This window comes from Eschrichtius robustus, chromosome 12 (genome assembly GCF_028021215.1).
Source record: "Eschrichtius robustus isolate mEscRob2 chromosome 12, mEscRob2.pri, whole genome shotgun sequence".
NCBI lineage: Eukaryota > Metazoa > Chordata > Mammalia > Artiodactyla > Eschrichtiidae > Eschrichtius > Eschrichtius robustus.
This window is the reverse complement of record NC_090835.1, coordinates 39,254,154-39,279,464: the sequence shown is the minus strand read 5'-3', so window position 1 is coordinate 39,279,464 and position 25,311 is coordinate 39,254,154. Positions and strand designations below refer to the sequence as shown.

Sequence of the window (25,311 nt, the reverse complement as noted above, 5' to 3'; positions counted from 1 at the left end):
CAAATCTTAATAACTTTGGTGGCATTACTTACATTCAACACTGTTGTGCAACCATCACCACCATCCATTTCCAGAACTTTTTTCACCTTCCAAAACCTAAGTTCTATATTCATTAAACAATAACTCCCCATTTCCCCTACCTCCCCTCTGGCAACCACCATTCTACTTTCTGCCTCTATGAATTTTACTACTCTAGCTACCTCTTGTAAGTGGAATCATACAGTATTTGTCCTCTTGTGACTGGCTTATTTCACTAAGCATAATGTCTTCGAGGTTTCTTCACTTTGTAGCATGTGTAAGAATTTCCTTTAAGACTGAATAATATTCCATTGTATCAATATGTATATACCACATCTTATTTATTCATTCATCTGCTGACACTTGGGTTGCTTCCACCTTTTGGTTATTGTGAATAATATATTTATCACAATATCCTGTGGACAGTATATTCACAAATATATCCATCACCAGGAACCAAAGAAAAAAGATAAATTGGACTTCATAAAAATTTTTTAAACTTTTGTGGTTAAAGAGATAGCATCAATAAAATGAGAAGACAACCCACAGAATAGGAGCAATGTTTGCAAATAACATATCTGATAAGGGACTTGTATCTAGAATACATAAAAAACTCTTACAACTGAACAACAAAAAAAGCAGCTTATTAGGTTGGTAGTCTGGCTCAGGGTCTCTCGTTGCAGTCAAGGTTGATTTGGACCCAGAATATATAAAGAACTCCTACAACTCAATAATAACTAGACAAACAATCCAATTTAAAAATGGGCAAAGGGGACTTTCCTGGTGGCACACTGGTTACAAATCTGCCTGCCAATGCAAGGGACACGGGTTCAAGCCCTGGTCCAGGAAGATCCCACGTGCCTCAGAGCAACTAAGCCCATACGTCACAACTACTGAAGCCCGCGTGCCTAGAGCGCATGCTTCGGAACAAGAGAAGCCACTGCAATGAGAAGCCCACGCACCACAATGAAGAGCAGCTTGATGCAACTAGAGAAAGCCTGCACGCAGCAACGAAGACCCAATGCAGAAATAAATAAATTAATTAATTTTAAAAAATGAGCAAAGGATCCGACTAGATCTATGACCCAGCAATTCTACTCCAAGAGAAATGGAAACAGTGTCCACAGAAAAACTTTACATGAATGTTCACAGCAGCATTATTCATCATCATCAAAAAGTAGAAACAAACCAAATGTCTAACAACTGATGAATGGATAAAATGTGGTTTATCTACACAATGGAATATTATTCAGCAATAAAGTGTGTGGGGGGGGAATACTAATACATGCTACAACATGGATGAACCTTGAAAACATTACAATTTGTGAAAGAAGCTAGCTACAAAGAACCACATATTGTGTAATTCCATTTATATGAAATGTCCAGAATGGGCAAATGCAGAGATAGAAAGTAGACTGGTGATTGCCAGGGGAAGGGAGCTGGAGGAGGGAGGAATAGGGAATGACTACCAAGGGAATAGAGGAGTTTCTTTATAGGGTGATGAAATTTTTCCAAAATCATTCTCAGATGATTGCACAACTCCATGAATATTCTATATACAACTGAACTGTACACTTTAAATGGGTGAATTGTAAGGTATGTGGATATTTAATAAAGCTGTTAATAAAAAAGAAAAGAAAAGCAAAGCAAAGCATGAAGACTCCCTCCATTTGGCACAGACTAGTGGTCAACCCCAATTCCCACCATTACCTCTTAGAACAGCACTCCAATTTTTAGTTGTGTACTTTGTTGCCCAGCTAAAAGACTACATTTCTTAGCTTCCCTTATATTAGGTATGGCCATGTACAAAGTTCTAGACCCTGAAATGTAATCAGTATTTTGTGGGACTTCCAGGAAGTCTTCCTTAAAGTTGAAGTCTCATGCCCTTCTCACCCCCTTCCTCCTTCCTGCTGCTTAAATCTGGAGTCAGGGCTGTTTAGAAAAAGTCATCCTAGAATATGAAGATGAGTGCCACACCCTGGAGTTGGAGGAATAAAGGGTAGAAGGAGCCTAGGTCCCAGATATCTTGAGAGCCACCATCTCAGCCCAACTGCCTACTTCCACACTTCTTTTATGTGAAGGAAAAATAACTGTCTTGTTTAAGGTAGTATTTTTCAGGTCCCCATTACCTATAGTCAAACTAATCCTCAACAATACATACTCACTGACAAAATCATGTTGTCTGAAGGGAATGTTTCTCAAACTGGAGTGGGTGAGACAATCCATTGGGGTACATGAAGGAAGCATTAGAAACTAAATTTTTTAGTCTAGAAAACATAAGAAATTTAGCTTTAAAATTAAATACACACACACAAAAAAAAATTAAATACACATAAACTCATAAGCATAAGGTTCCATAATGGGAAGGGCTGACGTTGCCATCATTTGTGAGTTCTCAGAACATCTGCAGTATACTGCAGTCAATATGTGCCTGGCTAAGAATATACACAGATATTATGAAATTTTAACCAACCCACAATATTACCTAGTAATTTTTAAAGACTTTTTATGTTCTGCAAAAAAGCAAATTGAGGATTATGGATAATACTAATAATGAAAGCACAATAATTAGCATATACATAAAGGGAAAATGTGCTCAATACAATTCTTTAAACAACAGGACCACGCAATCAGACAGTACTGTATAGAGACCAGCCCTTTAAGTTATAGCTCAGCACTCTGGCCATCCATTCAGCTTATGTATCCCTCCCTCAATTTTTGCTTTGGATTCCTAATAAATATGGGACCCACTTCAGGCCCTATACTTGGTTCACTTGTGTTTTGTCTTCCAACCAGACTGCAAGTCACCTCACAGCAAATGACGTATCTTAAATTTCTTTGCAGCCCTATGTGGTTCAGTACCTTAGTGGACATGTAGTAGGTATTAAGTAAATCCAAAAACAAAACAAAAAAAATTTTTTTAATGAGAAAGGAGAGATAGATTACCTCATTTTCAGTCTCCTATGAAATAATCCAGGGCATAGACACTAATGAATTTACCTCTTTAAAAGTCCTTCCTCTATGTTCAGTCTGACTGCTAACATCTTGAAAGGATTCACAAACCATTTTCTACTTTTTCTCATGCTCTCCAATTCATGCCAAGACTTTATATACTTTACCCATCTCCTCAGGCCTAACTTGGTACTGGTTTATGCCCAAAGTCAAGGAACCAGGACCTTCCAGGATGCAAACAAAATGCATCAGGAACTTCCCTGGTTCAAAAAAAGGCTGCTATCTTTGAATAGCATCCTTCCTAGAAAGCACTCAATTCTCAAGAAATAATTCCTCTAAATCTAATGTGGTTAAGGACACACAAAATGAAAATGCCAGGGAGCAACCAAAAAGGCTCTTGAAAATTTTCCCTGGGGAACATTTTGCCCAGGAAAAGTACAAAACCATTCAGCTTCTACTGATGACAAAGACAGAAATCACAAGTGATTATGGGACAAAATGAAAATGAAAGCCTACAATTACAAGGTAATTTCTGGGATGCTAGGAGTCTGGCAATACAACCAGAGTTGTTGACGAGATGTGAAAAGTACAAACATTAGAAAATGAAACTCGCTAATTTTTCCTGAAATGACCCAGGAATTTTTTCTTTCACTCTAGTATCTTTCCTTTCCACTTTGTTATAATCCAGTATCTTTTAAAGTACATGGCTTGCCAGCTTGAAAAAGGAAATCACACTGAGCTCTCTGCAGTCTATCTGCCAGATGTATCATTTTCTATTTCTAGACTCTGAATTGTTTCAGATATAATTCTTAAGAGCTTTGAGTAGAGGTTTATTTTTCCAGTAACAGTCAGTTATATCTATTTAAGTTACCTGTAATAGTATGCAAGTGACTGTATATTTCTTTTAAAAGTTCTTTATTATTATCCTCAGTCCAAAACCTTCAGCATAAGTTACTGTGCTACCCTCACTCAAGTCGAAAGGAGCTCTCTCATGGTGCTAAAAGGGCACAGAAAGTACCCACTCCGAGTTTATGTTCTCTGCATCACAAAACCAGCCTTTCCTCAAATCTCAAAAAACAATGTGTTTTGGCTGTGAACCAAATATCAGCAAATTACATTAAGCAGTTACTGTTAACAAAAAAAACAAGACAATCAAGACTGCAATATATTTCCCATCCATATGTAAATAGAAATGTGTGCCCAAGAAAAGCAACTGAGAGGCTACATGTAGTGTCCCATGTAATCCCACACTTGGTACTCAACAGTCACAAGGGCAGATAGCTCAGTGACTCTCAGGAGCCCACACCATAGCCCTCCAGTGCAGCACCCCTTTACAGGAGGTATGTGGAATCTCTGCCATCTCTTACAGGGTCTGGCATTATGAGAGGCACTCAGTGAAGAGCAGTTACTACTACTAGGGTCTCTCTCCTGCCCAGGCCTAAACTTAGGTCCTCTAGCACCTTTCAATTCATACACTATTGCCACCTGTGGTATCCCAAATCCCTTTCATCTCTCCTGTCTACTGGCTCCTTCTTTCAGTCTACAATAAAGTGCAGGGTGCCCTATTCTAAAACAAGAAATCTCCACATCCGTGCTTTCCTCTACTAACCTTCCTCTCTCTGGTCTGTTTCAAAGAAAAGGTACAAATTCCTGCTTGCTTCATACCCACTCACTTGCTTAAATTCTTCCAATCTGCATTCTGCCCAAATTTCTACTGAAACTTTCTCAAAAGTCACTAATGACCTACCTTCACAAAATCCAGTCCTCATTCTCCTTGATATTTTTTTACCACCTTACCTTCCTATCCTTGGACCTCCTTGACAAAATATGCTGATGTGCTGATCCCTTAAGTCTTCCATCTCCCTAGCTACAGCCTCCACACCTAACGACTCCCTTCAAGATTGTTTTTTTCCCTCACTCTCCTAGTACTCTACCTATCTCTGGGAGTTTCAGTTCTTCAAATATTACTTTTATGCACATGATTCTCAAATCTCTATCTCTGACCCAGTCCCTGTTCTCAAACTCCTGACACACCTGAACTCTGTGCTCTGCTTGCATATCAAATTCAACGTCTCCAAGACATCATCCCAACTTCTGTCAAGTCTCTTCCCAGTTCCCCCAATCTTGGTGACAAAAACAAAATTACACTCCTAACACACTCAACTCACTGTAGAAACCCTGAGGTTAAAAGACTCTTTTACTTCCTTTGTTCTTCACAGTATAACTACTGTCAAGTTCTGGAGAATTCTACCCCTTCACGGGTCTCACTTCCACCACTAACACTTCCCCTTGCATTCCTACATTGTTTTCAGTTCAAGTCCTCAGTACTCCCTACCTGGAAAAAAGCAAAAATCCAACTGGTTTCCTCACTTCCCTTCTATCCTGCCTGTTGCAGCCAAATCGTCCATTCCTATGCCTGGGCTTCAGCCCATCAGTCTTTGCTCAAAGGCCTTTAGAAGGTCAATGCCAAAATCAGGTCAAGACACATCAGCCTTAACCTCTACGACCCTCTGAAATTCTAACAGCAACCTATTTTATCTTCACAACTTCTCTCCATTCCTTATACACCTGGTTCTGTTAACTGGCCTTGTAAAATTCCTCCACCTCAGCTCAAAGCAATGCCTTCTTTGAAAAATGTTTTCCTTTCCCCAGAAAAGAACAACTCACCTGTCCACCTCAACTACCACCTTCTGTTTCAAAGCCTATTTCTGGTCCTACAGCTTCCACTCCCAAAAATGAGATGCTGCCTAAAAGTGGGGCTTTGGACTGCTCTTGGTTCTTATACGTATCAGTTCAACCACTTTTACCAGGCATTCTACTCTATGTGAGAGATGTGGCAGTTTATTTCTCTGTGCTTGACTCATATCCATTCCTGGGGTTTAAGTTCCTCCAGGACAGGGACTATGCTTCTGGCTTGGCCTATCCCTTGGAACTGTACTCCCAGCTGCATTAATGGCAAGGATACACTGAATGGGATCCATGTACAGAGGAATAAAAGTCTAAAGAAGGGGTATGTTTCCCCAAAATACTGATGAAAAACCTATAGTCTCAGAAAACTGAAATTCCACTCAAACTACCACAGGTCAAGCACTAAAATACTGAAAAAGACTTAGTGTGTAATACTAACTGGACCTGGACATGTGCTGTACTCAGTAGAGAATTTCAATGACATTCCTTTGAAAAACAGACTACCAAAGTATATCAACTGAAGCTACTTCTGCCTGACTTACCACGGATGTTTTTAGAATCTCAACATTGCAGCTTCCCCTCTGGTCTGATATACCATATATAATGTTTGCTATCTGCCTTTCAAAAGCCCCCAATTTTAAGTACATACTTCCTACCATCACTGTATTGCAATTGGATCCTTCACATCTGAAAACATCCCTGTAAAATGCTGTTAGAAAGCCAGGTAGCACCACAGCAAAGATACATGCTCTTAGTGACTACTCTTCACAGGCGGACAGTGTGCCAAGTATACTGGGCCCAGCCCTGCCCCCTGATTTTCAAGGCCAAGAAAATTCCCAGGATGGGAACAATGGCATTATCAGTGGCTGCTACAACCTCTCAAAATCAATCACAACGATGACAAATTAAGGTGCCCTGACTTAGATGTGGATGGAACCTACCTTGCCCCTGTTGCTTTGCTTTTGGGGTTTTTTGGTCGCGCCGCACAGCTTGCGGGATCTTAGTTCCCCGACCAGGGATCGAACCTGGGGCCCTGGCAGTGAGAGTGCTGAGTCCTAACCACTGGACTGCCAGGGAACTCCCCTGTTGCTTTGCTCTGATGTCAGTTACTATTCTATAGGCAACATGAAAGCCCCACAGTCTTCCTGGTATAGTCTCATTCACAAAGTTACTGATGACCACACCAAAAAAGTCAGAAAGACCTTCTAACTCTGTGTCCAGAATGCTTTAAGCTATAGCAATAGGGTGAACTCAACAAGGCCACATGGGTGGCTGTCTGTGGCTGGCATTCAATGATCTAGTGGTTAAAGCATAAAATACAATAAAGAATTACTAATTGTTATTTAAAGGTTTCTATTAGAAAGCAGGAACTTTTGTTTTATTTGTTCAAAGACTCGAAACTTATCAAAGGTTGGAGCTCAGTACAGGACTGGCCCTGCTGCTAAGCAGCAGTGCTGGGAGTGAATGGCAAGAGGTCACCCTTCTGGAAAACACCACCTTCCTTCCATAAGAGGAAATAAGGGCTGCCTGGACATAAACATCCTCCCTGAACAGCACTGAGGACAGAAGGCAAGAACATCTTTTTTGTGATGTGCAAATCCTGGATGACATAGTCATAAGTACTTGGAGCAATGCCCCTTTCAAGGGTGATTCTTCTGCTGGCATTGATGATGAAGCACTTTCCGAGGCATATACCTCACCGGCCCCATCAGAGGCTTGGGTTTTTGGAGGACAACCACTGATACACTTCACTGCCACATCTGATAGTGATGCCTACTGCTAATCACAGGCTACTTGTGGCTCTCAACTCCATTTCTGCCTAACCCTATTACCTGACATACAACTCCTTCAAAAAACACACTATGCTAATCATTCTTCTGGTTCTCTCTTTAATGATACAAATGGTGTCATAAGTTTCAAAATATGCTATACTATAACAGATCTTAAACTGCGTGGACCTTGATCAGCCACCATGACAACTTACACTGGTAGATCACAATGTACCTGTTACACATTTGATAGGAAATGATTTGATCCTGAACTTCTCCAAAGGCAGGTTTAATTATCATTCATTTTACTAATGAGAAAAGAAGCTTAGAGTTACTATATTTTACTGAGTATAAGGCCAGTATGTTATTAAAATACATTTTCAAACTGAAAAACTGTTCTAGCATGTAAGGTACACAGTTCTAAAACTTCCATTATTTAGAGGGGATGCTGAAATGTAACTTGTGCAATTGGGATAGACAACAAAGGATTTACTCATTGCCGAAGAGCCCTACAAATCAACCAAACTCCATTAGCCTAAATTTCTGCCAGTAAACAGATAAAATAGGCCAGGTCTACTAAGCAAACATGTCATGGAAGCCCTGTGCCCACTGACACACAATGAAAGGCATGTGATGTCCAACTGGTCAGGGGGCAAGGGGATGGGGGAACATGACACATATGAAAAGACGTTATTCTACAGTGTGTTATATGTATATTATACAGCAGATGTATACACACATATAGAATCTTTCTTTAAAAATATTTCAATTGAAGTATAATTCACAGGACTTCCCTGGTGGCCCAGTGGTTAAAATCCACCTGCCAATGCAGGGGGACACAGGTTCGAGCCCTGGTCCTGAAGATCCCACATGCTGTGGAGCAACTAAGCCCGTGTGCCACAACTACTGAGCCTGCGCTCTAGAGCCCGCGAGCCACAGCTACTGAAGCCCACGTGCCTAGAGCCTGTGCTCTGCAACAAGAGAAGCTACCACAATGAGAAGCCCATGTACGGAAACGAAGAGTAGCCCCCGCTTGCAGCAACTAGAGAAAGCCCACGCACAGCAACGAAGACCCAACGCAGCCAAAAATTTTTTTAATAAATAAATTAATTAAAAAAAGAATCTGCCTTCCAATGTAGGGGATGTGGGTTTGAGCCCTGGTTGGGGAACTAAGATCCCACATGCTGCAGGGCAACTAAGCCTGCGTGCTCTAGAGCCCACACACCACAACGGAAGATCCCACATGCCACAACTAAAGACCTGATGCAGCCAAATAAATAAATAAATAAATAAATAAAAGAAATATAATTCACATACGATACAATTTATCCATTTAAAGTATACAATTCTGGGGATCTCAGTACATAATGATTATAGTTAATGATACTGTATCATATACTTGAAAGCTGCTAAGGAAGTAAATCTTAAATGGTCTCACCACAAAAAAAAGAAATGGTAATTATGTGACGTGATGCAGGTGTTAGCTAATGCTTTGGTGGTAATCACTTTGCAATATAAGTGTATCTAACACTTTGTACATACTTGCACAATACTATATGTCAATTATATCTCAATAAAGCTGGGAAAAGAGGTATACAATTCAATGGTTTTTGGCATACTGCATTATTTTTAGAAGTTGTGATACTATATAACAAAATTTGCCATTTTAACCATTTTTGTGTATAACTGTGATATTATGATATATATTTATAACAAGAAATATATATATATATTTCTTATTTGGTCTTCATCCCAGCTCCTGGCACACAGCTCCTAAAACCTTGGTAATTTCCTAAGCGATATGTGCAATGGAGAGTTATTTGTTATAATATTTGGTCTTTTGGCCTCAAATAGCTCCAGTGTAATCAGGGTGAAGAGTGTCTTGTTATTCATAACAAGCTCTTTTCAATCATCCCTGAGTTTAAGTTAATGAGGTGACTTTTGGAAAATCCCCAAGGATGGGGACTGGTTGCCAGGGGAACCAACCATGTGATTAGAGGGTTGGAACTTTCAGTCTACCCCCCCACCCCCAAACAGGAAAGAGGGGCTGGAGGTTGAATTAATCACCATTGGCTGGTGATTTAATCAATCATACCTGCATAATGAAGCCCCTCCCAAACCCAAAAGGGTTCAGACAGCTTCCAGGTTGGTGTTGTGAGAGTGACACACCCGAAGAGGGTAGGGAAGCTCTGTGCCCCTTCCCACATACCTTGCCCTATGCATCTGGTTGTTTCTTTTATAAGAAACCGGTAATCTAGTAAGTTAAATATTTTCCTGAGTTCTGTGAGTCACTCTAGCAAATTAACTGAACTCCAGGAGGGGGCTGTGGGAACCTGGGGATTATAAAGCAATAAAAGCAGAGCTCTTTGGGTCTTAAATGACAGATTCACAAAATTAAAAGTTGACTTGATTCAGATATAAAATTTGAAACTTTATTTAACCCAAACTCTGCTTGCTTTGATAACTAAGCCAAATTTCTTTCAAATGAAATTACTCACCTAACAAAATTCTGTTACTGTATCTTTAACCTCAAAACATTAGGGACCCAAGTCTAACTAAGGAGCTTCACCTCCATGTGTCTTACAGAGTGATTTACATTGCTCTAAAGAGGTGAGACCTATACTTGGCCCAGGTTAAGGTCTCTGGAAGAATCTACTTATAAAGAGAAAACATGCAACTTAAACCATCTCCATCTACACAAGCCAAGAGCTACTGAAGGGTACTGGGAGACTAATTTGGCAACAATCATTTAATATTATTAGTAGCCTTTAAGCAGAAAAAAGGCTTTCTTGAAATTCATTTCAGGACACAATCTATATGAGTTCTCCCAAAATAAAGTAGCATAAGGTCTTACTGCAAAGGACATCTAGCCCAGGATCTAGCATTCCAACTTTTTTTCTAAAAAATTCCTTAGGCAGTCATCAAAGTACCAGCAAGATAATCAGCTTACTCAAGCCACAAGCTAGAATTTTTCAAGCTCCCAATGAGAGCCCAGATATGGTAGCAGCAGATCTGAAGTGATGCCCAGTACTATCTCTGGCAGATGCATTCTGCTCAAGCCCTCGCAGTAAGTCAAAGAACTCTGATCTCAACACAGGCAAAGCAGTTCTGAGATATGGAGAGCTTTAGTTTGTGGCTCACGTTCCTATCTAGTCTCAAAGTTATGTTCTCCCAACCCTGTCTGTCCCAGTATTATTAATGGTGGAGGCTGTGTTCCAAAATGATTATTTCCAGCCACTATGAGCTGATCTGTAAGCTTTTGAGTGCAGCCCCCAATTCTTATACTGTTCTGCTAAAACTTTATTTAACCTAGGTTTACCCAGACAATTTAGGCTATTCCAGAGTTCTTTTGCCTTACCAAATCATCTATGTAAGGACATTTCCTTATGATGACACAATGGAGTAATGCTGAACCCTGAATATAAAACACTGCCTTATTCTTTTTTTTTTTTTAATAAATTTATTTATTTATTTATATTTATTTTTGGCTGTGTTGGGTCTTTGTCTCTGCGCGAGGGCTCTCTCCAGTTGCTGCGAGCGGGGGCCACTCCTCATCACAGTGCGCGGGCCTCTCACTGTCGCGGCCCCTCCCGTTGCCGAGCACAGGCTCCAGACGCGCAGGCTCAGTAGTCGTGGCTCACGGGCTCAGCTGCTCCGCGGCACGTGGGATCCTCCCAGACCAGGGCTCGAACCCGTGTCTCCTGCATTGGCAGGCAGATTCTCAACCACTGCGCCACCAGGGAAGCCCCACTGCCTTATTCTTAATTCTAAAAATTTTATTTTCTAATAATGAAGTGAGAACCCATTTGCAAAAGGGAAAAGGCATTTTCTTAGATGGAATGAAAGCAAACAACAAGCCAGCACCTATTCTGGCTTTTCTAAAAGTGCACCTTCTTCCCCAAATCAATTCTTCTAATACAAATTTCAATCCCTTGAGTCATGCTCTCAGGTAGGTGTGAGGAAAACCAATAGAGTACAGTAATAATATAAAAAGTGTAAATGATAGGCTCAACTCTTTCAGCTACATTTGCATTTTATAAGAGCCTATAAAACCCAAATAAACACCTAGTAGATGATTACTTCATGAGAGATGAACCTTCCTTGATTATTCCTCAATCACTCTCAACTTACACTGGATATGTAAAAAAAAAAAAGGTGGGGGAGGTTTTACAAAAAAAGAGAACAAAGACTAAATCTCAAAAGTCTTAAGATGTCAGAGGGAAGCAATAAAGAAAACCATGATACAAAGCACAAGGAAAGAAGTGTTAAAAAGAACTGATTAATACCCCAGGAGTTAATCTTTTGGGGTAAACAAAAAAAAAAAAAAAAAAATTTTTTTAAAGGTATTTCACGAAGTGAGCACATCCATGTAACTACCACCAAGATCAAGAAACAACACGATCAGCATCCCAGAAGGTCCCATGTCCCCTTCCTCCTAAGTCATTCCTGGACTAGTCTGATTTCTTTCACTGTGGATTGGTTTTGCCTGGGTTTAAATTTCTTTGATCTTGAACTTTATTTGGGGCTACTTTATTTTAACAATCTTTCAGAGATTCACCCAGCTTGCTTCAAATAGCACTTGGTTTACTTTCATAGCTGTGTCGTATTCTGTTCTTGACTGATTATTTGGGCCTTTTAGGAATACTGTTATGACAAATCTTGCACGTGTTTGGTATACTTATTTACTAAACAATTTTGTGGGTTTACACCTAAGAGAATGTTTTGCTTTAGGACATACTACTAAACAGTTTTGCAAGGTAGTTATATACTCCCACAAGCAGTAAATGCTTCCCATTCAACGATACTTTTTAAATTTTAGCCAAGTTGGTGGCTGTGTAGTGGTATCTCATTATGGCTTTAATTTGCATGTCTCTGTTGACTAGCGGTGTTGAACACCTTTTCCTGTGTTTACTGGCCATTTTGGAAAGCTGCTTTTGTGAAAAAGGGTTACTTTGAACTAAGAAATTCAACCCTACTGGGGAAATAAGATACCTATGGAACATACTAAGATGTAGATTGAGATTTTTTTAACAGAAGCCAAAAGAGTAACAGAGTGGGTTAGACTATCAATCACTGAGAAGCAGATGAACAGATTTCAGAGAAATTGTAAGACTCACTGAAAATTATTCTGGGGTACCTGGTAGGTGGTGGGTGCTTCATTTTACCCCTATAGTGCATACACTGATTAAGAGGTTCTCAAAGTTTAACATGCATCAGAATCACCTGGAGAGAGGGCTTGTTTAAGCCCAGATTAATGGACCCACCCCCAGAGGTTCTGATTCAGTAGTTCTGTGGTGGGGGCTGAGAATCTGCATTTCTATCAAGTTCTCATGTGATGCTAACACCACTAACCTAGGGACCACTTTGAGAACCACTGAAGTGTCCTAGATAGTCACCTTAATAGGACTATTTCGTTAATTGAAAACTAAAGACTAAAGGATTAAAAATACAGGGAATTAAGTCAATTATTAGTGCCTTACAATATTTGCTTTTGGTTCAGTGAGTTATTTTTAATTTCCAATCCAATTTAATCTAGTAAGACTCTAGAATGTTGTACACTAAACTCCAGGTGTTAAACAGCTCCAGAAAGCCTTCAGGAAGCTATTCAGACAAATGTGAGTCAACATCATGGTTACACAAACATGAGGAAATCACCAGACTGCTGTGTGAAATGGGGAGAACTGAATGTTAATGCCTCATTGTAGTTTACCTACCCAAGTGCAGGAAGCAGCCACTCATAACAGTTGAAAAGTGTCTGAAGGACAGACCACTCCCACACTGTGCAACCAGGTAAGCAAGACAGGCAGCAGCGCAAATAGGCAGTAGTCAGCAGAGGGAATCGTTAAGACTTGTAAAAAGAAGTGTGAAAAGAGCTGGCCACCACTTATAAGTCTTACTGTAGCAGAGCTTCCTGAAACTCAGAAAGCTACTACCCTTGCTTGACAGATAATCATCTGTCCCCCTCCATGAGAGTAAACAGACTTAAGACACACTAGAACCAAATCGATGACTTCACAGCAACTCAAACATACTCGACAAATTTGGCAGCTCTCTTCCCCTGGTATGCAAATGACATTCTGAAAAGAATGTGTACAAAAAAATCATAAAAGGATAGAAAGCTAAGGAAAACGTGAAATATAATTTTTACAACCACAGGACTTTTGATCAAATATATGGAAAACTCGTTAAGGAGAAATAATTCAGAGTAATCAATCACCATAAGTTACATATTAACTGAATCCATCCTTCCTTCCCTTCCTTTCTTTCTTTCTAAAATATCTATCTGAAAAAAAAAAAAAGAAAGAAAAAAAAATCTATCTGGCTGCGCCGGTGTGTTTGCGGCATGAGGGATCTTCATTGTGGCATGCAGGATCTTTTTAGTTGCGGCATGCGGGATCTAGTTCTCTGACCAGGGTTTGAACCCGGGCCCCCTGCATTGGGAGTGCAGAGTCTTAACCATTGGACCACCAGGAAAGACCCTTAACTGAATGTTTCACAATGTCACCAAGATTTGCTTGGATAGGCAAAACAGAAAAGGACACTAAAACCTGCAGGATTGCTTCTTGATGTTTGCGGTGGAGAGAAGGGTGAGAGTAGAGTGTTTAGGGATATGGACTCTGGAACAAATTGTTTATTAGTTCAGGGCCTTGTTCTGCCCCTTACTAGTTAGCTGCGTGACCTTGGACAAGTTAGCCTTTCTGTGCTTCAATTTCTTTATCTGTAAAATGAGAATACTAGGCGATCCCATAGGGCAGTTATGAGAATTAGACATGTTCATATAAAGGAAAAAGTCTATAACGGCATTATTCAAGTGTTTGCTATTTCTGGCAATTTCCCTTTTATTTTCTACAAAGTGGTGGGAGACAAGGCTTCTTCACCTTTAAATGCCTAAGGTTCTAGGTACAAGTAAGGAGAAAAAGTAAGTTGGGGAGGGGTGGTTGCAAAAAAAGAAAGATGATCTAAATAAATGGTAAGACATCTGTGTTCATGGATCGGAAGATTTAACATTGTAAAGGTGGCAATACTCCTCAAATTGATCTATATATTCAATGCATTCCTTACCAAAATCCTAGCTAGCTTCTTTGCCAGTAATTAAGAAGCTGCTCCTAAAATTCATATGGATATCCAAGGGACCCAGAATAGCCAAAACAATCTTGGAAAAGAAAAATTAAGTTGGAGGACTTCCTAATTTCAAAACTCACTACAAAGCTAGTAGTAAACCAAAAAGCAATGTGGTACTAGTATAAACACAGACATATAGACAAATGGAATAGGACAGAGAACAGAAATAAACCTTCACATGTATGGTCAACTGATTCTTGACAAGGGGCCAAGACCATTCTATGAGGAAATGACAGTCTTTCCAATAAACAGTGCTGGGGAAACTGGATATTCACATGCAAAAGTTCAGACTCCAACCTTATACAATAAACAAAGTTAACTCAAAATAGATACAAGAGGAAAACTATAAAAACCTTAAAATACTGGGGAAAAATCTTCCTGTCATTGGGTTTAGCAATGACTTCTTGGATATGCCACCACAAGCAAAGTCAATGAAAGAAAACTTAAATTGAACCTCATCAAGATTAAAAAGTTTTGTGTCTCAAAGGGCACCATCAAGAAAGTGAAAAGACAACCCACTTTTGAGGAGAAAAGATTTGCAAATCACCTGATACGGGATTAATATCCAGAATATATAGAGAACTCCTAAAACTCAACAGCAAAAAAAAGTAACAACCCAATTCAAAACTGGGCAACGGAAAATATACAAACAGCCAATACGCACATGAAAAAGATAGTCAACATCATAAATTATGATGGAAATGCAAATCAAAATCACAATTAAATACCACCTCACACCTATTCGGATGGCTAAGATTAAAAAAAAAACAAAAAAAAAGGGGCTTCCCTGGTGGCGCAGTGGTTGAGAATCTGCCTGCCAATGCAGGGGACAGGGGTTCGAGCCCTGGTCTGGGAGGATCCCACATGCCGCGGAGCGACTGGGCCCGTGAGCCACAACTACTGAGCCTGCGCGTCTGGAGCCTGTGCTCCGCAACGAGAGGCCACGATAGTGAGAGGCCCGCGCACCGCGATGAAGAGTGGCCCCCACTTGCCGCAACTGGAGAAACCCCTCACACAGAAACGAAGACCCAACACAGCCATAAATAAATAAATAAAATAAATAAATAAATAAATAAATAAATAAAATATTTAAAAAAAAAAACAAAAAAAACCAACTCAGAAAACAGCAAGTGTTGACAGGAATGTAAAATGGTACAGCCACTATGGAAAACAGTATAGAGGCTCCTCAAAAAATTAAAAATAGAATTACCATATAACCCAGCATTCCACTTCTGGGCATATACTCCAAAGCAGCAGTCCCCAACCTTTTTGGCATGAGGAAGTTTTGTGGAAGACAATCTTCCCAAGGAGCAGGGGTGGGAGTGGGGTGGGGAATAATTCAGGTGGTAATGCGAGTGATGGGGAGCAACAGATGAAGCTTTGGTCGCTCACCCGCCACTCACCTCCTGCTGTTCCTAACAGGCTGCGGCGTGTTCCTAATGGCCCATGGCCCAGGGTTTGGGGACCCCTGCTCCAAAGAATTGAAAGCAAGATCTTGAAGAGATATTTGTACATCCATGTTCATAGCAGCATTATTCACAATAGCTAAAACATGAAAGCAACCCAAGTGTCCATCAACCAAGGAGTGGATAAGCAGAATGTGTTATATACATACAAAAAATTATTCAGCTTTAAAAAGGAAGGAAATTCTGCAATGTGTTACAACATGGATGAATCTTGAGGACATTCTGCCAACTGAAATAAGCAAGTCACGAAAAGGCAAATACTGTATGATTCCACTTATGTTTTAGAGTAGTCAAATCATAAAAATAGAAAGGGGAATGGTGTTTGCCAGGGGCTGGGACAAGGGAACAATGGGGGATTAATGTTCAATGGGTACAGAGTTTCAGATTTACAAGATGAAAAGAATTATGGGAATAGATGGTGGTGATGGTTGCACAACAACGTGATTTTTTTTTTTTTTTTGGCTGTGCCATGTGTGGCTTGCAAGATCCCAGTTCTCCGACTGGAGACGGAACCTGGGCAACAGCAGTGAAAGCCCGGAACCCTAACCACTAAGCCACCAGGGAAATCCTGATGTGAATGTATTTAATAACCCTGAACTGTACACTTAAAAATGGCTAAGATGGTAAATTTTACATTATGTGTATTTTAACTAAAAAAAAAAAAAAAAAAAAAAAGTGATTAGTAGGCCCAAGTCTTCACAATGATTTAGAAGACAGAACAAATCAGTTTTACAAAAGAAAAGGAGGCGTCCCTTCTTTTGCTGGCTGGTGCCTGTATTCTGCCTATAGTGGCCACAGGCTGGCTGTCAAAGGCAATCAGCCTGACAGCCCATGTCAGGATTTAGGAAATGGTATCTGCTTCACTTTGGAAAAGGCAACATGTAACGAAAAACATAGATCAAACAAAATTTATGGCCTGTCCTAGGCCCAGGATTCCAAGGAAAATTTACAAATTTTAATGGTGGCATTAGAGAAACTAAATAAAACTCTTTCAGGAATAAGTAAAAGAAGTCATGGTTATTAATGTGAAAGAAGAGATAATCAAAGGGAAAAATGGGGAATCAAAGTGAAAATTTTACTTAATGAAGAACAGTGAAAAAGTCACCTAACAGTTCTTCAAAGAGCCCAGAGTGACAAGTGCAGCTAGCAAGTTGTTGCAAATACCGTTGTGATCTGGGGTTTTAAGAAACATAGCTTAATTACAGTTTATCTGGAAGGCAAGTAGAAAGATGCTTAAACTAAGGTACCTGCAGGATTCATGAGACATTTCAATGACAATATAGCAAGCACCTAGTACACGTTTATATACCAACCATTAATAACTACATAACTGCCTACAAAGTTGGCTTTACTAAGCAATTAAGTTAATATAACAAACTTCACCTAGAATTAGGTAAGAAGGGTGGTAGGATAGAAAAATCAGCTCAAGGATCGAAGTTCAGAAATTTAAGCCTGGATCATGAGGCCACCCACAAGCAGACACCTAGGTTTTAAGGACTGCACTGCAGAAGCAATGTTTTCCAACAATCTTCTCTGAAATTAAGGGTTGTCTCCAGGTAAAGGGTCCATTTCACTCTAGATCTATTCCATTAACATCTGTACCACAATACAATTTTGTAAAAAGTAAAAGCATATTTTGGTCCTATATACACTTTCCTTCTGCCCAAGAAGCCTCCCCACCTCTTCTCTATCTACCAAATATTTACCTTTCAAGATGACGAAGTTACTTCTTTCCTAATCTCCTCTTCCATTTCCTTTTCCTTCCCCACACAACCTCCTTTATAAATATCCTTATACTTATTTATCATTCCTATTTAAACAAGACTCCCTCTACCGACTGAAAGCTAACTTAAGGCAGGGACAGTTTTATTCATTTTTATACCACCAATGCCAAGCATGTAGTGCCAGACACCAGTAGGCTCTCCACATGTGTTTGCTGAATGAACGAACGAAAGCCACTGTGTAATTTACCACTGGCTGCTACATACAGAAGTAAAAATTTGACTTCAATCCACCTTTGAAAGGAAGCACTTGTGAAGCTCTCCTCAACACGCTTAAGATGTCACTCACACCTAAATTATGCATAAGCAGGAAGGAAGCCAAAGACTTCAACAATAGTTATCAATTGGAATATAAAAATAATGAAAAAATATATTCAGGGAAGCAGAGTCATTGCTTGAAGCATGAACACAAGAGATAGGATGTCTGGGTTGTTTTTACTCCCAAAGCTGGTACTGTTACAGTTTCAATGCCCAACATGGTAGCCACAAATCACATGTGACTAATTTTTTAATATTTTAATTAATTCAAATTCAAAAATTCACTTCTTTGATCACACTAGCCACATTTCAAATGCTCAACAGCCACATATGACCATTGTATTGGATAGGCAGATACAGAACATGTCCACCATCACAGAAAGTCTACCAGACAGGATTATATTCTAAACAATTCTCCCACGGCTATTTGGTAGACACAGGATTCTTATTCAATGTCCTGGTTTTTTGCATGCTACAAGGATCTGCCAAATAAGACATATCCATAATTTCACAGTATAGATTTTTCTGGAAAACATTACAGCAAATATCAGGTCATTTAAAGATAAATTCTAGAAGGCACTCTCATCCATTACCCAGTCACTCTTACACCCTTTAGTACCTACACTCTTAATACTTAAGTACAATGGTGATCACCACCTTGCCAGGTCCAGTGGCCTTGTCTCAATTCTTCTCTCCCTTACCCCTGATCAGTCTAACCCAAACCAACAGTTTTCTATGGGCCATTCTCTGTTCCAGGTGCTAGAGAGCAGCCTTATATGAAAGACACCTATTGTTTTCTGTACAGAAAACAAAGCAATGTAATTAAGTGCTGTAAGAGAAGCTTATGCTCTCTGGTTTGAATGGAGAGAAAAGCAATCAATTCTGCCAGAGGGCTTCACAGAAGATAACATCTGACCTGGACCTGGAAGAATGAGGATTAGTCGAGGAGTTGAAAAGAGTGGTGGTGGCTCAGGAATACTTTCTAACATGAGGGAACAGCTTTAGCAAATGACCTTAAAAACAAGAATTCAGAGAGGAGACAATGAAGCTGGAAAGATGAGTGATAGTTAGGCTGGAGGATCTAGAATGTCATGCATAGCAACCTGTATTCTATTCTGTAAACAAGAGAAAACCAATGGAACAGCACCATCAGATCTGTGATTAACAAAGAGAGCCGGGACTTCCCTGGTGGCGCAGTGGTTAAGAATCCACCTGCCAACGCAGGGGACATGGGTTCGATCCCTGGTCCGGGAAGATCCACATGCCACGGAGCAACTAAGCCCATGCACCACAACTACTGAGCCTGCACTCTAGAGCCCGTGAGCCACAACTACTGAGCCCGTGTGCCACAACTACTGAAGCCCGCGTGCCTAGAGCCCGTGCTCTGCAACAAGAGAAGCCACCGCAATGAGAAGCCCGCGCACCGCAACGAAGAGCAGCCCCTACTCGCCACAACTAAGGAAAGCCCACACGCAGCAACAAAGACCCAACGCAGCCCAAAATAAATAAATATAAATAAATTTAAAAAAAACCAAAACAAAAAACAAAGAGAGCCTTGGCAGCAGCATGAGAGATGGCTGGGAGGTGAACCGGACAGAAATGAGAAGACCATGGTGAGAGTGCCCACGAAGAGAGAGAAGCCTAATGAGAGGGTGAGATGGAATGAGCACAATCTAAGAAGCTTTTTTCTAACCCTACACACATTTCCTCCAAATCAGGTGAAAAAGGCTAGTGCTGACACTAAGTTCTTATTACAGGTAAAAAAAGGATAGCCCTCAAGCGTGTGGAATACAGAGAGATTGTGATCTATCCACAGAGACCGCTAGTAACGTGAAAGAGGTGGACATGAGGGAGCCAGAGATTTTTGAGCAGAATAGTCAGAAAGCTATGATAAGAATTAGCCCCAAGAGAAAGAGCATTTCAAGGAAAGGGTCCATATTATATGACTAGCAAAAAGGGCATAGACATAACAATCAGAAGGTCTCTAGCAGCACAGGGGAAAAAAACCTTTCAGTTGGCCACAGGGGAGGATTACACTGCAGTGGATGGAGATGAGGGCATGAGGAAGGTGGGATATAACGTTCTTTCAAGAAGTTAGAAAATACATGTTACGGGCTTCCCTGGTGGCGCAGTGGTTGAGAATCTGCCTGCCAATGCAGGGGACACAGGTTCGAGCCCTGGTCTGGGAAGATCCCACATGCCGCAGAGCGACTAGGCCCGTGAGCCACAATTGCTGAGCCTGCGCGTCTGGAGCCTGTGCTGTGCAACAAGAGAGGCCGCGATAGTCAGAGGCCCGCGCACCGCGATGAAGAGTGGCCCCCACCTGCCGCAACTAGAGAAAGCCCTCGCACAGAAACGAAGACCCAACACTGCCATAAATAAATAAAATTTAACAAAAAGAAAATACATGTTACAATATGGATAAACCTTGAAAATTTTATGCTAAGTAAAAGAAGCCAGTAACTAAAGACCAAATATTACATGGTTCCATTTATATGAAATGTCCAGAACAGGCAAATCTACAGAGATGTGGTTGCCTAAGGCTGGGGGGTAGTGGTGGGAGAGACTGGAGGATGACAGCTGGAAAATACAGGAGTTTCTTTTCAGGGTGATGAAAGTGTTCTAAAAAAAAATTTTTTTTTTTTTTTTTGGCTGCACTGGGTCTTCATCGCATCGCGTGGGCCTCTCTAGTTGTGGCACGCAGGCTCTAGAGCGCATGGGCTCAGTAGTTGTGGCACGCAGGCTTAGTTGCGGTATGTGGGATCTTATTTCCCTGACCAGGGATGAATCCAGGCCCCGTGCATTGGGAGCGTGGAGTCTTAACCAATGGACCACCAGGGAAGTCCCTGAAAGTGTTCTAAAGTTGACTGCACAAATGAGTGAATATACTAAAACGGAGTGAATTATACACTTTTTAAAAAATATTTATTTATTTATTTGGCTGCGCCGGGTCTTAGTTGTGGAACTCGGAATCTTCGTTGCAGTATGCGGGATCTTTCGCTGCGGTGCGTGGGCTTCTCTCTAGTTGGGGTGCACGGGCTTAGTTGTCCCACAGCATGTGGGATCTTAGTTCCCCAACAAGGGATCGAACCCGCGTCCCCTGCATTGGAAAGCAGATTCTTAACCACTGGACCACCACGGAAGTCCCAAGTTATACACTTTTAATGAGTGGACTGTATGGTATGTGAATTATATCTCAATAAAACTGTTACCAGAAAGTTTTTTTTAATTAAAAAAAAGTCTGGAAAGTGTGGCAGAGACTCCTCACTGCCTGCCTCAGATCAATCATTCCCCTTCCTGGTCAAATGGCTGCCAATAATAAAGACTACATCCCCCACCTCTGTGGCAGCTAGGTGGGGTATTAAGGTCTAGCCAATGGACTGAATGTAGAATTGATGCAGGGGAGGGGAAAACTGCTAGAGTAGAGTTCTGAGGAGATTAGAGGGGACTAGCATCTAGCACACAAGTGGAGGGGCTAACCCTGGATATGAACTATGGACTCCCAAAGGACCACTCCATGATAATAGAGGAGGAAGCAGACCGTAACAGCCAAATGTAGGTGAGTAAGCAAATGTAGTGGTGGACTCTTCTAATGGCTTCCATTTTCTCAGTTAATTAAGAAGAGAGATCATCAGTTGACAGGGAAGCTGGGGAAGGGAAACAGAAGGTTTGATCGAAGGAGGTACTTCCATATTGTCCTAAAAATAGAATAAATAGACTAAGGAATCTTAGTGGGACTGCTGGACAGTGCTTAACTTAGGAAAGAGCCACCTTTCAGGTTAGGGGTCATGAGTTCCAAGTGAGACCAATCAGCATACTTTTTTCCTTCTCCAGACAATCAGTTACAGGGTAGAATAAGTAAAAAGTTGGATTTAACCAGGGCCGACCTTTTGCCAGATAAGATGAAGTGAGAAAAGAGTTAAGAATATATAAAAGGGGGTGATTACAGTGATGAACTATGAACACTGAGGAGGAAAGTGGGAACTGAAGAAGACTGAGGGGCAGTAAAAGGGTAATAAGATCAATGGATTGTAAGCACCAGCGTGACTGAAGAATTTCAGTGTCTGAGTATTAAAGGGATTAAGTCATAAAAAGAGCACGCTATTAATGCAGGGAGCAACTTCTCTGAAGGGCTATTGACAACGTTAGAAGTTAAACTGCATATATTGGGAATTCCCTGGCAGTCCAGTGGTTAGGACTCTGTGCTTCCACTGCAGGGGGCACAGGTTCGATCCCTGGTCAAGGAACTAAGATCCTGTATGCCTCGGGGCGCGGCATACATACATACATAAATAAATGCGTACATCGTTTGAACCACCAATTCTACTTACAAGCATTTATCCTATAAATGTATTCACATGGATGTAAATATTTATGTTCAAGAATACTCACTTCAGCAATAGTTTTATTATTATAGTAACAAACGATCAGAAACAACCTAGGTGTCCCTTTTGAGGACTGGTTAAGTATCCATACAATGGCACATTATGCAACCATTAAAAGAAAAAAGATCTGTGTTAATGAATGATCTCCAAGATAGATTAAATTTAAAAAAATAAGGTGCTGGTACTTCCCTGGTCGTCCAGTGGTTAAGAATCCACCTTCCAATGCAGAGGACGCAGGTTCGATCCCTGGTTGGGGAACTAAGATCCCACATGCCGCAGGGCAACTAAGCCTGCATGCTACAACTAGAGAGAAGCCCGCGCACCTCAACGAAAGATCCCGCAGTGCCTCAACTAAGACCAAAAATAAATAAATTAAAAGAAAAAAAAATAATAAGGTGCTGAGTATTTACACTCTCATACCATTGTGTAACGGTGGAATGTACAGATATATAGAACAGGGCCTGGCAGAGGTACACAATTAACATTCACTGAAGAACAATGAACACTGGTATATACAGACTCTCTCTCAAAAAATTCACAAGAAACTCTTAACAATGGTTGCTTCTAGGAGCCACATATCCTTTTGCATTCTCTCAATCTATAAGATGTACGTACTATGTTTTTGAAAATGATTAATAAATTTTATTTATTTACTTATTTTTGGCTGTGTTGGATCTTCGTTGCTGTGCGCAGGCTTTCTCTAGTTGCGGGGAGCGGCAGTGCACAGGCTTCTCATTGTGGTGGCTTCTCTTGTTGCGGAGCTCAGGCTCTAGGCGTGGGCTTCAGTAGTTGTGGCACGCAGGCTCAGTAGCTGTGGCGCACGGGCTTAGTTGCTCCGCGGCATGTAGGATCTTCCCGGACCAGGGATCGAACCCGTGTCCCCTGCATTGGCAGGCAGATTCTTAACCACTGCACCACCAGGGAAGTCCCTTAATATGACTGACTTGGAAAGGTCTACATAGTATATTAAGCAAAAAAAAAAGGGAAGAAACAAAGCAGTACATATGCAAGACTCCATCCTGGACTCTGATCTCCTGTTTATTGAATCTGACAGATGCATATTGCCCCCTCTCCCACATAACTTCCCTAGGCTAACCAACACTGTCCACCCTCTCTTCCCTATAAGGAGGTAAAACAAGATTATCTGTGTTCAAGCAGTTTAACACTGCAAAGGGCTGACTCGCACCACTCATAACACTCCCCTTTATCTCCTTTTAGGCCAAGAGTTACGCCCTCCCCAGAGACGACTCCCTGGCTACCCCAGCACAAATTCTTCTTTATCCCTGAACTCTTAGAGCTGTTTCCCAAATGACTGTATAAGCTTGCCATCACTTGGTACTCTGCACTGGTAGAGAGAAGGCTCTTGAAATCAGGTGCTAGGGTTCAAAGCAGCTGTGAATCTTTGGATAAGTTACTCAACTCCTCTGTGCTTCTACTTCCTCATCTGTACCAGTGGGGAAAATAATGGTTCCTACTCTCACTGGATAGTGGTAATTATTGAGTTAACACAAGAAGGCACTTAGAATAAACAATACCTAGCACATAACAGCTAATGTTTTACTGCTGGATACTACTGTCTGTAAGCTCCAGTAAAAAAGACTATACAGCAGTCCCCTGAATCTACAGGTTCTGCATCTACAGATCAAAAATATTCGGAAAAAAAAATTCCAGAAAGTTCCAAAAAGCAAAACTTGAATTTGTCACATGCCTACAACTATTTACATATAATTTACATTGAGTTTACAACTACAGCTTACCCTTGAACAACACAGGTTTGAACTCCACAAACCCACTTATACCCAGTTCTTCAATAAGTACTATAGAGCTTCCCTGGTGGCACAGTGGTTAAGAATCTGCCTGCCAATCCAGGGGACTTGGGTTCGAGCCCCGGTCCGGGAAGATCCCACATGCCGCAGAGTAACTAAGCCCGTGCACCACAACTACTAAGCCTGCGCTCTAGAGCCCGTGAGCCACAACTACTGTAGCCAGTGCGCCTAGAGCCCGTGCTCCGCAACGAGAAGCCCGCGCACCGCAATGAAGAGTAGCCCTCGCTCGCCGCAACTAGAGAAAGCCTGCGCACAGCAACGAAGACCCAACGCAGCCAAAAATAAATTAAAAAAAAAAGTATCCTCTAATAAATAAATAAATAAACACTATACTATACTATCACACAATCCTGGTTGGCGGAATCCAACTGAATATGGGACTTGAGTATCCAGATTTTGGTATCCAGGACAGGTCCTGAAACTAATCCCTGTGTAAACCAAGGGACGACAGTATTTATGTTGTATTAGGTATTATAAGTAATCTAGAGATGACTTAAAGTACATGGAAGGATGTGCACAAGTTATACGCAAATACTACACCATTTTATATAAGGGATGTAAGCAGCTACAGGTTTTGGTATCTGTGAGGATCCTGGAGCCAATCCCCTGAGGGATAACTATCTTCATTTCTATACTCCCTACAATGCCTAGCAAGGTCAAAGGTATCACTGAACATAAGTATGTGTTTGCCAATTGAATTACTGATAAGAAACCTAGCTTTCCTAAGTTAATGCATAAAAACATGTTGGTATAAGAAAGAGTTAATTTTCTAACTTTTGAAAGGAAACTTTCAAAAGCTCAAGTTACTAAAAATAGACATTAGCCTTCAAATTTACTTCCTCTTAGTTACTTCCCTTCTTTTCTGAATTGGCCTTAAGTCTCATTCTTCAAGTAGGAAGGTATTTCTTTTCAAACAAGACTTACAACTAACAAACCATTGTATATAAAACTCCCTAGCCCCAACATTCATGTATGAAACAACATCGAAAGGGGAGAAAAAAAAAAAAGACTAAATGTCTATCTTGTCACCTTAGACATGGCAAAAA

The 25,311-nt window shown here is 40.8% G+C and overlaps 1 protein-coding gene across 2 annotated transcripts in view; it reads right to left on the bottom strand.

The window, feature by feature from the left end:
* The window catches only part of RHOA (ras homolog family member A), a 59,487-nt gene that overhangs the window by 13,222 nt on the left and 20,954 nt on the right, over positions 1-25,311 (bottom strand). The gene's annotated exons all lie outside the window — the stretch shown is intronic.